The sequence below is a fragment of the Cannabis sativa genome, chromosome 4 (assembly GCF_029168945.1).
Source record: "Cannabis sativa cultivar Pink pepper isolate KNU-18-1 chromosome 4, ASM2916894v1, whole genome shotgun sequence".
In the NCBI taxonomy this organism is placed as follows: domain Eukaryota; kingdom Viridiplantae; phylum Streptophyta; class Magnoliopsida; order Rosales; family Cannabaceae; genus Cannabis; species Cannabis sativa.
In genome coordinates this window covers 68,216,530-68,221,987 of record NC_083604.1, presented here as the reverse complement: position 1 = coordinate 68,221,987, position 5,458 = coordinate 68,216,530, and the positions used below count along the sequence as shown (strand labels likewise).

General features: G+C 29.8%; 1 non-coding gene across 1 annotated transcript; it reads right to left on the bottom strand.

Annotated features, from left to right (window-relative positions):
* Positions 1-3,192: 3,192 nt before the first annotated feature.
* Positions 3,193-3,299, bottom strand: LOC133037552 (small nucleolar RNA R71). The gene has a single exon (XR_009687640.1). It is a non-coding gene; the product is annotated as a small nucleolar RNA R71 (small nucleolar RNA).
* Positions 3,300-5,458: the final 2,159 nt, after the last annotated feature.

The following is a 5,458-nucleotide window of genomic DNA, read 5'->3' as shown; positions in this document are numbered from 1 at the left end:
AACAAAATATTTTTTTATTAATTTTATAATATTATTATATATATTGAAAAATACAAAATTAGGTGGATAAAAATTATATAAATATTTTATATAAAATAATTTTAATTTAAATTTAAAATACTTAAAATATTATAAATTTTAGGGAAAATTACATGTGGACACGTTTTTTTCCATTTAATTCTAATAATAACGTTACTTTTTAAATTATTGAATATACCGTTAGTTTTACCGTTTTTCCATTTTATTCTATTTCTTTATGTTTGGCTTGTTGAGCACGTTTAGTGGATGAGGGGGGCTGACGTTAGTGTCAGTTGAATGGGATGGAGGTCATGTCAAAGTGGGCTGAAGAGAGGGATGACGTCAGTGACAGTTGGATGGGACGTGCGTCAGGAGGTGCAGAGCACATGATCACGGTTTTCCAAATTTTTCATAATTTTTTTAATACCTCCTTCTGTAAACCTCTTTCTGTAAACCTCCTTTGTAAACATATTTTGCAAAGCTGCCTCTTATAAATTTCAATACTTTTTGTTGCTTTCATATCAAGTTAGATGTTCACAATCAACATTTTTTTAAAGCTGATATGTTTACAATTATTAATGGTGTTTATAATTTTCTTTTTATTTTCAAACTAAATATTGAATATATTCATGATATTGGGTTACAAAACTGATATACAAAAGAAACATAGATCATACAAAGTAATTCATATAGAAAACATACTATTAGTTATGCTAATAAATCTATTAGTTTATCTTTGCATATTAAAATAAATTTTATTTTTCTTTTGTATATTGGAACAAGAAATTATTTCATTTCATATAGCCTACAATATGTTAATAAACCTACTAGTTATCGTTTGTTGGAGGAATAATTTTTATTTTTTTTCAATACAGAGTAAACTATAATCAAACATAATGATATACGCCAAGAAACACATTAGTCTAATTTTCGTGTATATTGGAACAACAATTCATTTTTTTTTGTTTCAAACACAATTTGTAAATATAAAATAACAAACTAATTAGCCTATTTTTTTTTTCAAGTTGAGACATCAAATCTGGTTGTATACAAAGTACATTACTGTAACATGTCTTATATAGTAAACCTGAATAACAATATATTCATTTGTCAAAGATTTGAATATGATGAAATTCCTTGCTTATAAGTTTATTTGGCATATATGCCTATACTCATATATGCCTAATAAACTTATTAGTTTATTTTGACATATTGAAATTGTTAGGTTATAATTAGCCTATGTTTCGGGTCTTTAAAGTTAGCATTATCTCGTCTATTGGTGCCTTTTGGAGCAGTTTTACGCTTGATTTTCATTATTTCAGGTTCCCGGAGTGTTAAAGTTCAAATTCAGTCAAATGGCGAAAAACTGGGATAAACTGGAAAAAAATTGGAAAATTCGGCTCCAGAAGCTACAGTAGTCGCGACTTCATGAGAGCCAGGTCGCGACCCTTTTTCCAGGTCGCGACTCTGGTCGCGACTTCGAGGTTTGGCAGAACCTTCGATTTTTGAGGTTTGCCTGTAGTCGCGACCAGCTTAAGGGCTAGTCGCGACTTGGTACGGACGTCGTGGTTTTGACCTAATTTTGATTTTTCTCTCAGTTGGAGGCACACTACTCATCCCTATATAAGGAATACGACACTGAAGGTCAGAATTAAGCAGAAATAGACCTAAATAGTGGATGCAAGTAGAGAGAAAGCTATCTTGAAGACCCGGAGCGATATCACCTTCTAGTTTCTTTCTTTTACCCTTAAATTCTTCTTTATGTTTGTTTTTGTTTCTGAATTAATCATGGATGTTTTTAGAGTTATTATGAACTAAATTTCCCAATAAGGGAGGATGATGATTGTTGTTTAAGTTTATGCCTAGTTAATAAATAATTGCCATTCCTTCATCTTATGTGTGAATACTATCTTTATTTGTGTTTAATTCCATGTGCGAGCTTGATCACCTTTTACATGTTCAATGATCTCAATTCGAAATCTGAAAAGTGAGAATTGAGAATGCTAAAATTGGATAGTCTAGGTTTTGATGTGAAACGAAAGTATTTACATAGCCTCAGTGACCAATAGATTATTGCTTAATGCTGATTTTATGTTGATTTAATTAAGAAGTTAATTAGAGAACATAAGATTTAGAACCTAAAAGATCTGAAAAGAGTTAGGTTAATTCATAATCTATCATTCACATTAAGATAAGGATAGCAATTAGGTATTAACATTGGTAACTTATCAACAGGATTCACCTCCCTAATCTCTCATCTTGATTAATCGTCGTATATTCTTTTTAATTTTCTGAGTTATTTTCTTTAACTTGCAAAAATATTATTTTTACCAAATAGAATCATAAGTATAGTTTAGTAGTACTTAATCCAATTCCCTGTGGTTCGACCTCACTTGCGTGAGATACTACTTGATTGCGTATACTTGCGTAGTAACCATAAAATTCGTAACAAGTTTTTGGCGCCGTTGCCGGGGAATTGTTTAAAGATTAATATTACACAAAATTATACTAACTTCTACTTTGGTATATTTTTCTCTTGCTGATTTTTCTAACTTTTTTCTTACAATATTTTCGTGATCCATTTCAGGAATTCTAAGTGTATGCGCCGTCAGGGACAAGCTGTCATATTACCAGTTGATCCTGAAATAGAGAAAACTTGTAGGAGAAATCGAAAGAACAAGAGGCAAGAAGGAGTTTCAGCAACTGCTGAAACTTCAGAAATCATGGTTGCTAATGTGAATGCTAATGCTGCGAACAATAGAGGTAATAATGGTAATAATGGTGGCGCCGTGGAAGATCAAGCTAATGGCCGCAGCTTGAGAGATTACATTCTCCCTACTCTGACGGGAGTGCAGTCATGTATCAGGCCACCGGCAGTGGATGCGAACAACTTTGAGATCAAACCTGCCATACTTCAAATGGTGCGCCTTCGCCCGCCTTGGTGGCCTCCCTTCTGAAGATCCTAACCTGCATCTCTCTAACTTCATGGAACTTTGTGAAACTTTTAAAGTTAATGGAGTTAGTGATGATGATATTCGACTGAGACTGTTCCCATTCTCTCTTAGAGAACGAGCCAAGAGTTGGCTAAACTCCTTGCCACCCAACTCTATTGCCACCTGGAATGATCTGGCAACGAAATTCTTGTCAAAGTTCTTTCCTCCAGCCAAGTCTGCAAAGCTGAGAGGAGAAATCAATAACTTCTGCCAACAAGATAATGAATCTCTCCATGAGGCTTGTAAGAGGTTTAAAGATCTGATCAGAAAGTGTCCTCATCATGGTATAGAGAAGTGGATGCTGGTCCACAACTTTTACAATGGGTTAATAACGGTATGGGTGATGACGTGTCACGGTATATGGATGGATTGTTTTTATATAACGTTTTTTTTGTAATATTAATGCATATAATGTATATATATAAAAATTTCTCCAAATTTTATATAAGAACTTTAATTGTAAATATTATTTATTTTTTTTCAATTAATATGTAAAGTGAAACCTAATAATTTTTTTTTTCTTTTCGATCAATATAATAGTAGAGTGAAACTTAATAATTTTTATGATTTTATCGATCAATATATTTCATATAATTTTTAAAGGTACAAGATCTTGAAATATAATATTAAAATCGAAAGTATTTTAAGTCAAACTATATTTATAAGGTAAGTCAAATTTCATATATTATAATTATATGAAGTATTAATTATTGATAGGAGACATATATACACTAATGTTGCTGCAATAGTAAAAAAAATCTTAAAATTTAAAATCTCAAATCTCATTTTAAAAATAAAAAAATATTATTTAATTAAAAAAATTAAACATACATATATTGCACTTAACATCACCTAATAAAATCTAATTAAAAAGAAAACTAATTATACTTGCATTGCACGTAACATTAATCTAGTATATATATAAATACAGATACACAGGAATATATGAATATACATAGGGGTGTTCATCCAATCCAATCCGCATTATTTTGCTCGTAGTGTATCCGATCCGCACTAAGTGCGAATTTCATTTTTTGGATCCAATCCAATCCAATCCGCACAATAGCTCAAATCCAATCCGTAAAAGTGTGGATTAGATCGGTTATTTTGAATTGGTTACTTTTTAATATTTATGAAAAAATATATTTTTTTATGTAACTAGCAACAAAATAAAAAAAATTATAATTATTTTATGTCTCCAACAACACATTAAAATAAATAAAATAACAAATAACAAATTCAAAAGAAGGAAAAAAATATATGTATAACGAAATGTTTAATTTTGTTTTAAATTGTATTTGAAAAAAAAAATTATATATAAGAATAGAATATACATTTGATTTATTTTTGAAATATAATTGTAACTTTTAAATTATTATTTTCTTTACATTAAAATACTATTTATATATATAATTTTTTAATTTTTTTAATAAAAATGTGTGGATTAGATTGGATCGGTTACTTTTACATGTCAATTAACATTCAATTCGCACAAGTACGGATTTTGAATTTTCCAATCCAATCCAATCTGCACAAGTGCGGATATTCGCACTTTGCGGATTGGATTGGATCGAATCGTGCGGATTGGATTGAATCGTGCAAATTGGATTTGATCGGCAATTTTATAAACACCCCTAATTATATACATATATAAAAAGTATAGGTAGGGTGACTTTGTTGAAGGGTAGTGTTAGTGTACCCCTTAATTTATAATTTAGGTTTGCCATTATATATATATATATTGCCATTATATATATTTATATAAATATATATATATATATATATATTCTGGTGTTTACAAGAAATCTTAATTATCATCAAACTACTTGAATTTTGTAAATTCTCATCTAAACAAATTTAAGAAAATAAAAAGGGCACCAATGATCATTAGCCTAGCTAACCAAGGACAAGGAATGGGTAGAATATAATATCACAGTACTGCCAAAAAATCTAGTTTTGGTGGACTGTTTAAAATGATGGAGTAATTAAGACATATATTTTAACAGTATTAATATTTAAATTTTGAATTCAATTACTATTGAATGGAGATTTCATTTAAAAATGTGATTCATAAATCAATCACCTGAAACTTATTATTAAATAGTGTCTATATTATTTTATATACCACTTTCAATATAATTTGTATTGAAAATCACTACACCAATACAAGAACATCATCCCATATATGTAAGATGATGAGAATCAAAAACTAAAATTAATAAAAACTTAAATCGAAAAACAGATATCGAGAGTTGAGACACTAATTTTTGAAGAACACCCTAATTAAGAGAACAAAAGCTATACACCAAGTCTAAAAAATGTGAGTTCTGGTTATTACAAGTATCTTTTCTTGGTCATATTGTCAGTAAAGATGGTATAATGGTAAATCGGGGAAATATTGAATTAGTTAGAGATTGGCCAAGACCTAAAACTGCTACAGAATTCAG